This window comes from Etheostoma spectabile, chromosome 17, assembly GCF_008692095.1.
Source record: "Etheostoma spectabile isolate EspeVRDwgs_2016 chromosome 17, UIUC_Espe_1.0, whole genome shotgun sequence".
NCBI classification, from domain to species: Eukaryota; Metazoa; Chordata; class Actinopteri; order Perciformes; family Percidae; genus Etheostoma; species Etheostoma spectabile.
The window spans coordinates 4,405,314-4,417,283 of NC_045749.1; the positions used below are offsets into that span (position 1 = coordinate 4,405,314).

The 11,970-nt window shown below is 40.3% G+C and overlaps 1 protein-coding gene across 1 annotated transcript in view; it reads right to left on the reverse strand.

Moving 5' to 3' along the window:
* peli1b (pellino E3 ubiquitin protein ligase 1b) overlaps positions 1–3,783 on the reverse strand; it is a 35,146-nt gene extending 31,363 nt beyond the window's left edge. Inside the window, exon 1 of the mRNA XM_032542049.1 lies at positions 3,378–3,783. The gene's annotated coding sequence lies outside the window, so the exon portion shown is untranslated. The remainder of the gene's footprint in view (positions 1–3,377) is intronic.
* Positions 3,784–11,970: the final 8,187 nt, after the last annotated feature.

Sequence of the window (11,970 nt, forward strand, 5' to 3'; positions counted from 1 at the left end):
AATCCAGACAGCTAGCTAGACTATCTGTTTTCGGTTGCACAACTAAAACAACTTTTGAACACGTTCCACCAAAACAAGTTCCTTCCAGAGGCTATTTTGCAGCGGCACCGGGGCTCTGTGCAGCCCTTAGTGCCGCCCATGACAACTGCGATTAAAGAAATGCCAATAAACAAGAGCCTGTTTCTCTCCCATCCCAGAATGCTGGGTGGACTAGCCAGACCCTCCTTTGTAACAATGAGAGATTAAGATATAAAGACATAGTGTATTCCTCCAAAAGAACACAAGATGATTTTTAGGCAGCGTGAATGCACGTAAAGTCAATGCAAAGACACAGGTGGACACCAACAGCCTGGACCAGTAGGATTTAGGACAAAAAAAGCTTTCAAGTGTCCAAGCTTTTTATTGCATTTTCAACTAGCAATAATTGAGCTAGTTAGAAATGCTATAATTTGAGAAACAAACGTGCTCTGATCCCAAAGGCATCTTCCATTTTATGAACACATGGAGACAAGAAGAAAAGTGAGAGAGATTGGAAACATGTCCCTGGTGAGATCAATCAGATTCTCAGCACACAGACACACACACATGCATGTACGCGACAAACTGATTGACAATGATTCTGAGGAGGGAGAGTATAAGAGAATTGCACTGAACACAGGCAGCCTCAAGCAACACATTGGAAAATGAGTGGTGGTTTAATGCCCCTCTACTCTTTCCGTCCCTACCTTGCAGAGACAAGGCCATAAAAACATGCCCACTGTCTGACCCACTTTCCATGTCAGACGTAATCTCCCTCCACAAACTTCAGCCTGTTTACCAGCCCAGCAAAGAGTAAGCCATCCGGGAGGAGAATGCCAAGCTCTTCACACACAGCGGGAGGGAATCTGCTGCTCAGCTGTGCCGAAGATTACACCCGCAGATCCCCACTGAGCTAAGAGGGCTACCCTGATAAAACTACACACTTTAGACATATGCATGCAAAAAGATAAAATGCAAAAAATTACAAAATAAAAGTATCCTCTCATGAAAAATGATTTTATCATATCATAAAGGTTTAAAAGGGTGCACGCACACACACAGACACACACACACACACACACTCACACACACACATACACACGTTTGGCATGTTGGATTGAATCTCCAACATGCTCAACAACACCAAGGTGTTAACCACCACTGCAGGATTGCTACAACATGCAATAAAGGTAGCCACACGGTTCACACTTAGATCCGTCTACAGCACACACCAAGTAAAATATCAAGGTTAAAAGTTTGATTTCATTACTATTAATTTTTTCTCATAAATTAGTAATTTGTCACCTGTAATTAAATCCTACCCTCAAATTACTTGATAGCTATGTATATTAAGGGCATTAAAGCGTGGGATGAGGTGGAGAGGGTGTTATGTTGTGTGTGTGTGCGGTCACTGTCATTTGTCACCTTACAACTATACAGGATTTAGAAGGACATCATGAATTGATGATTTATAGAAGCTATACAACAAAATCCTGTGCTGCAATTTGCAACTACTTTTTTTTTTTTTTTTTTTTACTTACTTATTGGACTGATAGGAAGCACTTTTGTAATTCTGTTTCAGTGTTTTAAATGTGTTTCGTGGTCCTATCAGATCACACAACTTGCTGAGCTTTTAATTGAGCTAAAAACATTTTTTTAAATGTTTTAAAGACATTATGGGTTCTGAGTTTTTTTTGATAGATAGTGATAGAGCATTCAGCACAGGCCGAGACTAGGAGGCCTCTCTGTGTCCCTACTGACCAGGTTACTAAGGATATGGACAGCACCGAGCCTCCATTAAGACATCAGAGCTCCCTCTGTGCTCCCGTCTCACACAGTCGGCTCCGGTTTCCACCCTGAAACTGAGACTCTAAACCTCGCTGGAGAACACACAAACGCACACACACTCAGGCCTGCCGGCAACACACCCAATGCAAGCCCTGTGTCCCAAGCACTTCACACAAGAAGTTATGACTATTTATAGGACTGTGAGAACACAGACTTGAAATAGTCCGCACAAAAATATAATAAAGGTTCTTCCGCCTTTTTATATACCATTACCATTTATATATACCACAACACTGTTTTAGCAGGTATCACTGTCACACAACTTGACTCTTCTATAGCTCTCTACCCCAGATTCAGTTTATGGGTATAGATTTGCCATGGATCACAAAAATGAAGTGTAGCCTGATACAATAGTTATTTTTGCAGTAATTTGATGAATCTTAAACAGAAATAGAGTTGCAACAGAGTGCTTAAAATATATTGGTTCTATTATATATTTGTTGCACTATAACCTTTTCAAACAAACACTAACAAATTCCTTTATCCAAAGTTTGTGGATTCATTTTCTTCTGTGTTTAACTTTCAGAATATTCACCAATAAACTGTTAAATTGTTGTTGCATTGTCTATGTCTCATCAACCAGCTGTGTTTCTAATCCTAATCCTAATACAAAGGCATCTGGTTGGGTTGGTTAATGGTTAAAGTTAATTGAAAGAGTGAAAGCCACTGCAAGTCCTGGTTAACCATCACATTGACAAGCCGACAACGGAAATAAGGCCTGGAGCATCCTGGTGGAACAGACGGAGTGAATGCCCGTCTGTCTTTACTGTGACATTTCCAACACAGAGAAGGGAAGTCAGTGATATCCCTATCGGCAATGCACTTATCACATCATCGCTTACCAGTACAGAGTGAACAAGACAGAGAAATTAGGGTGGAGGGTGGGAGAGGAAAATAAAGAGGAAGGGAGGCAGGGGGTGAGCGACAAACTGAAATGGAAGACAGAGAAAGAAGGGAGGGGAGGGAAGTCATTAACTTGCAATCAAGCTTCAGTAATGGCATGAGTCCGTGCATTTGCTTGATTCCTTATCAGGCAATGTTCCCTTCTCCCCCCCCACCTCTCTCTGTGACAGGTCAGCATGCAGACTGGAAGTGATGTAAACTAATACCTGCATCTCTGAAGCCTCCACACACACACACACACACACACACACACACACACACACACACACACACACACACACACACTAGAAGCTTCTGATTTCCACTAAGATAAAGGCAAAACAGGTGCATGAGTATGTGCAGAACACTGACAAAGATCAGCACTATGCAGCTGCAGCGCTCACAATAAAAGCCCTGTGAGGACGTACCTTGCTGAGTGCATGAACGTCACATTAAATGAGGTAACGTTAAAGTAGCATTAATAAAAGGAGCAGCTCATGGTGTCAGAGCCGTTGGCAGGACAAAGCAGGTGACGGATAATAACACTGGCTAGCGCTGAATTAGCCTATAACGTTCGTGTGTTAACCACTGTTATAATTATTAAGAGAAGTCAGGTGTAATGTACTCACCGCGATATAAATGATGTGGTCCTTTTGTTGTCTTCGGTGCTGCTAGCTTCTCCACCAGCTGCTGTCTGGCTGTCCTCCAACTTGCTGAGGCTAGCAAGCTAGCTACTGCTCCACCGGCTTAAAAAAGGATATTTCGTCCTAATTTCTCCCCTCTTGGCTGGTTCTTCTTTTCCCCCCAAAAAAAAAATCAAAGTGAACCTTAAACAAATGGAAGCAGATGAAAATGTGTGTTAATTGTTCTCCTCTTCTTGGGGGTTATGAGTTGTAAACGCTCACCGACATAATATCACGGTGCTTTCTTTTAAATGCCAGCCTCTCCGCGGCGTTCTGTCCTTTGTTGTGAGCATCTCGACGTAAACACGGAGCTGTGCTGCTCTGGCCGTCCGGCTCCCTGCTTCTCTGGCTGGGAGCGTACGCTGCAGGAGGAGACAGCGTCGGCGCAAAGGATTCAGGGACGTGTAGTTTTACTCGCTGCTAGCCATATGACTCAAGGTAGTTGTTCACATCGTTTGCAAAAAAACGTTGCAATGACAAAATGTAAAAAATACCTCATTGCAAGTAAAAGTCCTGCATTCACACTTGTACTGTCAACAAAATGCAGCGATGTAAGGTAACTAAGATTAGTAGTGGAAGAAGTATTAAGATCTTTAAATCAGGTAAAAGCAGAATTACCACACTGAACAAATACTCTATCACAAGTGAAAGTCCTGCTTACAAAATTTTCCTAATGAAGTGCCCACTTAAAGTGGCCTACATAACCTTTAAGTTTATATTCAAGTAGCCTAACATGGAAGTACCTGAAACTTGTACAGAAGGTCTACTCAAATAAATACCCTACTTTCCACTACTGCTGCTGTATAGTACGTAATTCCACAGTTTATTGTAAATTGAGAAAGAAGTGTGTCATCTTTCACAACGTTGTAGTTTAAAAAATTGACTTGAGTAAAAATAAAGAAGTAGGTAATCAGCAGTGAAGTTAAAATATTTACTCGACCCCTTTCAGAGAGTGATGATATTACTGGGTCAGGAGGAACTGTTGGTCTATGAATCAGGGTTCTGTACATATTGTACTTTACTGTGGATTGGTTTATACTCTATCTATCTATTTTAATTAGCATTCTGAATAGAATAAAATAACCCAATTTGCAAAGTAGTCACTGCAGCTATCAGATGAATGCAGGACCGAAAGGTACAACATCTCCAATATAGTAAAAAAATACTAGAGACTAAAAGAATAAAGTCTCCTAAAAACGTCTCTTATCTTGAAGGTCACACCTTCAAATCTCAAGGCCACAGTACTTAAGTAAATACTTTGTTGCAGTACACCTCTGGGTGAAATCAATGATCACATCTGTCAAGTGTCTGCTTCATGGCCTCTATGTTGAACTTTGATGTGAATCTGGGAGATTCAGAGTCCATAGACATGCGTGATTCTCTCTCCCTCATACGCCCTTTCATGCTAGCTTTTATTCAAAACACCTGACATACCATGAGTCCTTACATTTTCATTATCAATGGACCCAACTGGAAAGAAACTGGCCTTGTTGAGTTGTTTCCATCTCCATGTTTTTATTTACCTATCAAATTATGCATGCCTTCTTTCTGCTGTGAATCAAAGGGTGTGTGGGTGCTTGTATTTTCTAGAAATCGTAATTTAGTTTGTTTTAAATGCCACCTTTACATTGTTCAAGGTGATACCGTGTATCTGCTTGATTTTACTTCTTCAAATATATAGTTCCATCCATCCAAAATAGTGCATGTGCATTACCTGGACTTAAAAAAGAGTGTGTGGCTCTGGCTTAAACTTCAGCAATCTTAGCACGTTTATGTTAAAATATTCTATTTGAGTAGGGAAAACAAAGATACTTTACTAGACTGCTTGTTTGTGAATCTTCTAGTTTTTACTAAAAAGAGAACGTCATCAGAGACTGCACACAACACTAATTTATTCATTTTATTAATCATCAACATATGGATTTGCATAAAAAAACACATTGAAAGAACATCGTATGTGGCTGTCAAAATCACACTCTCAATGTTAGGCAATGGCCTTCATTCACACCTGGATCCAGATCCACACCAAGAACTAATCGCATGCTCTTGACCTATGACCCTGATGTTCTACCAGATATCACTGAAAACTGTTTTCTAGTTCTAAACATATGTAGCCAATTGCCACAAAAACTGACCAGAAACCACCAGAGCTCCACTCTCCGAATGTTGACTTGCACTTGTTGGCTGCACAGGTGGAACACACAAACCAAGTGGGATTAACCATTTATTTCAACTGAAAATATTGCCCTGTGGGGCGCCTGGTAGTCTCTGGTAGTCTGGTGGTTACGACATAAACCTGTCTGTCTCTTACACTGTCAATGTTTTAACATTTACCCCTAAAAACACATAGCCCCTAAGTAAAAATAAAGTACAGTATTATCTTAATATCAGATTAAATGATTAATTACTGTAATAAATAAAAGTCTGGTCCTAAGTTATAGACCTGACAACTGGCTCAATAACACAGATAATACACTTATAACCTTTAAAATGACCAATTGTAGAACTTAAAAAGTGTGTGTCCAAGGAACAACCTATATCTCAGATAACAAGTACGTAACAAATGTCATAAGAAGTTGTAGGCACAGAAGACTGTCAAAATCTTTCGCAGTATGACCCTCCAAAGACTTGAGAAGTGAATCTGTCCCAGATGTGGAGCAAACAACATCATTACAATACAGCTCCAGCTGTGTGTATATAATCCCTGGAAGATTGGTTTTACCAGAAGACCTTAGTTTGTGAGTGTCAACGCATTCTCATGAACAGGTTAAGTGTGTGTGTGTGTGTGTGTGTGTGTGTGTGTGTGTGTGTGTGTGCGTGTGTGTGTGCATGTGTGTGTGCGTGCGTGTGTGTGTGCGTGCGTGTAATTGGTTTAAGTGGGAGACCACTCCTTCATTGTGAGAATGAGTGGAAAAATCAGGTGAGTCCAAGAACATATTAAATAGAAGTTAACTTCCCTCATGCTAAGCACACACGCGCACACATTCTTACACAAATGCACACAGCGACAGAACTATTTTTTTACACTGCTGAGACGCTATAAAACACGTACCTAACATTTGCTATTAAATGCACGCCTGCTGCTATTCTTAAGGCCAAAAACGAGAAGTGGCCATTGCAAGTTGAATGGTTTTATCGTTTTCCAACGAGCTGCAGACACTGGAAGACTCTGCCTTTAAGACTTTAAGAAACCATGTGTGCCTGCCTGTACACAAACACACACACACACACACACACAGACACACACACACACACACAGACACACACACACACACACACAGACACACACACACACACACACACATACACGCACACACTTTACATCATCAACTGTGTTTGAACTCTTCTGTTTACGTTGCTATGGTTACAACACCAACACCTTTCCAGGGCTGGAAGCAGCAGACACACCTTCCTTTGATTCCACGGGTGTAGGCAGCCGGTTCACTCCACTCCTGATGGATGTTTTGACAAGCGCTTTTCATTCCAAGAGCCAATGAGCTGCACTTCTGTGTGAAGCATCAGGAAATGATAAAAAATGCAGAGACGCGCACGCGCACACACATACACACACACACACACACACACACACACGGTGCGTATAGTCTGATTTCAACACTCAGTGGATTGTAGGCCTACTTGTGTTTTCACACCGTACGAATCCTTGCTTGAGTGCAAACCCATGTTACACTGTGAAGTTGAGGGCATGTCATCTGTCGCCGGCTGTTTGTTTTTTTAACTTGAAATGAAAATAATTTAACATTTACAGTCACTCTTATTAGCACTTATCTAAAAGCAAAGTAAAGTGCCATAAAAAATACATGAAATAGCAGAAAATTGTAAGATATACAAAGACAATATAACAGTTATGGGTCACAAGTAGGGATTTGAAAGAGGCCTAAATTATTTAACATGAATTAGAAACCCAATATGAAAAGTAAAAGAAATACACATTTTCACCGTTTTTCAAAGATCAAAGTTTTACTCCATGTGTACTATTAATTCCCACCGGTGCTGCTTTGCAGTAAAAGGAATGTGAACTTTAATTTGATATGCCTGCAAAAAACAGTTTGTAATGAATGTAATAACAACACTTTATTATCTGTAATTTAGTTATAAAATATTTTTGTAGGTGCTTAATAAAAAAATAATAAAATGAGATGCAAGGGAATATACATTTTGACAAAACTGAATAAGAGTACACACATTACATTCAACCAGGTTTAGAAAAGTCAGAGTAACTGAAACTAGTTAGGAAGTTGTGTAATCATTTTTGACTCCTGAAACTAGACTGCAAGACAATCTTAAGGACCTGAAGAGGAGTGCTGGATGCACTGCAGCTGGCTGCTGAAGTCTGCAATGAAGCTAAATACGATCATTAAAATGTTCAAATCAACATTGTAATCACAGATGTAGAAACACGGTCTCTTGGCCTGCATTACGTTAAAGCTCTGCTGCTGCTTTCTGATTGAAACTGGAGAGTAAAAGTTGCTTCTGTCTGCAGAAGATGAAAAAAAGTTTTTGGATTTTTGAACCAGTTCATCCCCAAAATACTGCACCAAAAGATTTATTTATTTATTTTTCAAGAAAAGATTTTACTAGCTCAGTATCAAAATCTGCAGTCTTAGCTGTTGGCAAACATTCTCGTGCAACTTAACAAGTTATTGCAAGTTCTGTGTTTGACAGGACACAGATCTGCTACTGAATATTTTGACAGAGAGTGCACTATGGCCTCGGGTTCATGGAACAGTGTGTAACTAATTAAAGAAAGAGAGTTTTCAAGTCCCAAAATGCTGCTATTTAAAAGAAAAATGGGAATCAAAATATTCTGATTTCTTTTTTACAGTTGAAGTCACTGAAGAACTTAACTTGATACCTTTCCTTAATATGATGTACCCCAAATGTCAGCCACAGCATCTGCTCTGGTCCCATGTGATGCTGACAGTGGACAGTGTGTTGGATTGCGCGGAGGGCAGACTGTTCTCAACAAGCATATTATGCTTTGTTGTTGTTGTGCGAAAAGACCAAAACATAGCAACAGCTGGGCTGCGTTCAGCTGCACAAGGGAGTCAGGACGGCTGCGAGGAGAAGCCTTTGCTGCTGTGACAGGATTATGTGATAGAAACATGCTGTGCTCATGCGTAGCCAAATATTAAATAACACTACTGTCCCGTGTTTGAGGGGCCGGGCTAAGCGCTGTTGTCATGCTGCCATGGTGACAGTAACCATGCACAGGATAATGTTTACAGAATGTTTAGTATATCACAAAGCAGGCACATGGGGTGACTGGACCAGATGAATCAAATGTGCGTGTGTGTGTGTGTGTGTGTGTGTGTGTGTGTGTGTGTGTGTGTGTGTGTGTGTGTGTGTGTGTGTGTGTGTGTGTGTGTGTGTGTGTGTGTGTGTGTGTCCTGCATTCTGTATTTGATTAACAAACTAAAGCCAATTGCTCATATTGTGAATGGGTGTACTGTGGGACTGGCAGTGCTTATACCATGACTTAATTTCCCTACTGAAGTACCAAGTATTCAGTAACATGTCTGTGTGTGTGTGTGTGTGTGTGTGTGTGTGTGTGTGTGTATGTGAGAAAGTTTACTTGATCTGTGCATATGTTGCAGAATGTACTCCGCAGTAATATTCTCCAGATGTTGTTTTGTAGTAAATGAAACAGAAGGACACTCCTCACACGGTAACAGCATTGCTTAATCGTGCGGACAAAAGTTGAAATCTTTTCAAATAAGATTTCAAAATCCCTGCACCTGCCTGCACGCATCATGAGACACTTGTCAACCCTGAAAACATCTTAGTTGTAAACTGGTTATGAAAAACTAAACATGCCAAGACAAGAGGCAGACAACTGGCAAGATGTTTTTTCCATCTCAGCTGTTGGTAGCCCAGCCGGCTGTACAGCTAAGATGAGACTGATCATCCAAAACTGTTCCGAAGCTTATGAATGAAGTGCTTTATACTGTCCTTTTGTATGGCAAAGCCTCTTGAGTTTTTTATTTTTTAGGGGGCATTTTGGCCTTTTAATGGATAGGACAGTTGCAGAAAAGAAAGTGTGTGTGTGTGGGGGGGAGGACATGCAGCAAAAGGTCGAAGGGTGGATTTGAACCCTGGCCGCTGCAGTAGGGACTGAGCCTTGGTACATTGGGTGCACGCTCTATCAGGTGAGATACCAGGGCACCCCAAACTCATGGCATTATTAATTGGACATTAAAAGAAATCTTTCTCTTTGTTCAAATGTTTCAGTTGTTAAGAAAAGCAAGGATAAAAGACGTGATTCTTTTGTTTTTTTAGTCATGGTGCTGCTCTATGGATTTCAATGTCGGGCTGTCGGTTGGTCCACTACTTTGGTTCAGACTGCTCAGACTGAAGTATCTCAACAACATTTAGAGGGATTATCATGAAATGTTCATGGACCCCAGAGGGTGAATCCTCTGACTTTGGTACCCTGAACGTCCGTCTTTCACTTTTTCAGTGAATCTTGCACCAAATTATTTTAGACATTTATGGTTCCCAGATGAAATATCCTAATGACTTTTCCTCTAGTGCCATGATGTTCATGTTTGTTATCAGTGAAATGTTTATTGGATGGACACAGCCATGAAATTTGCTTCAGGATGAATTGTAGTCTCGCATTGACAGACCACAGCACATGCTAGTCCATACATTATTTTGGGATGGGAGAAAAAGGTGCTTTGGTTTATTGGTATTTCTTTAAACCAACTACAATCATCTTTGGCGGCACTAAGTGTTGGACACAAGTACGGTGCTTCTGCAAAACATCCCAGGGAAGGAACTTGTTTTGGTGGAACATGTGTACATAGGGAGGCGAGCTTTGGAATTGAAATGACTGTCGAGAGTGTGATGAGAATATTACTCAAAAAAAAATATATATATATATATACAATTTGATTGTCAGTTCTAGCTCAGAGGATGTTTACCAAATCCACCAGAGTTTGGCCAACACAAAGAAAGCGGAAGGTGGACATCCGGCCGAAAATGAGGGACATCTGACGGAACCTCCAGAACTATCCCTTACATGAAACGTTGTTGATATGGACTAGATGAATTGTAATCTCTTTGGCAATCCCTTGACTTCACTGGCGCCATCATCAGGTCAAACATTCCCTGTAAACTGGTGCCATGGTTTCCCTTTGTTACTCATGAATTCTGCATTGATTGAATTACTCTGTTCTGTCTCGATCCCTTTAGATAATTCAAACAGATGTAAACATGCAAAAAATCACCATCAGCAGTTCAACGGTGAGCTGATAATGACATTTTAAATCTGGCATCTTGCTGGTGGCTCCCTTATCAAAAACCACCAGATGGACCTTTTAGGGAACTGTCTTCGTAATGCTGATAGTGATGTAGCAAAATGAAAAAAAGTGGGTAATCTACAATAGACTGCAGTCGAGGAGCATTGAATCGGCTGTAGCCATGTCGTATCAGAAAGAGCTCTGGAATTGGGCAAGGTGCCGGTTAAATTCCTGAGACATTCTTGGTAAGTGTTGGCCATTTTTATTTTAATAAAAAAATTAACCACTGTTTGTGTCCTTGAGCAAAGCATTTAACGCCAAATTCCCCAAATTTGCAGATCATCAGCATGAGGGGAATGACTGTCTTGATCAAAAATCAAATAAAGGACAGACAAGTAACAGTGTACACTCCCCCAAATAAAGCCTGTAATTAACCATGTCATAGCCACTGTGAACCAGTAGATTAAATGGGCTACTTTACTATCACTCATCAATGCTGGGCTCTGTTCTTGCACTTTTGCTGCTGTGACATTTCATATAGTTCATCTTACCTCATTTTTTAGGTTTGTACTGCCATGTTGCTCTTCTCTTCCTTCTTAACGCTGGCATTTGCAAGAAGACATGTCTTCTGTAGCCTCTAATGCCAGTTCAGTGTACAAAACAACTTTAAAGTTTAATGTAATCCATTACAGTTAATGCAAAGCGTTCATTTGGATATTTCCGGTCAGTGTTTGTTGACCTCGTCCTGGTTAAGTGGATGAAATCATACCCCCAAATACTATATATCATAACAATCATTGCCATATGTACAACTGTATACTCTTCATGCTTTGTGCCCCTTTAAAAGCTGAGACAGCAGTTCCTTAGAAACCAGGTTTAATCTAAATTTTGCAGAACAATAATTTATGGAAATTGTTGTGAAAATAACCACATGATGTGTTGAAAAATGATTAGGGGAAACGTAAAGCAGATGACGAGCTGTAAATTGGGTTCAATTTTAAATGTGTCTGGAATTCTCTGTTAATTACATTTTGAGACACATTTGGATCAGTCGTGCTTCTTTACCGTGTTTAATCAATCATCTTGATTTTTGACTCCCATGATAACAATTTAATGGAACATTTTGTAGCTTACATTCTGTCCACATCTTGTTGTATGTATTGTGACAGTAACACACATTATAGTCCTATGGGTGTCATTGCATGTAATTACAGAGTCCCTGACTGTAATTAGGTATGGTGTCGTCACTAAGCTCACTAAACACTGTAATTGGCTGT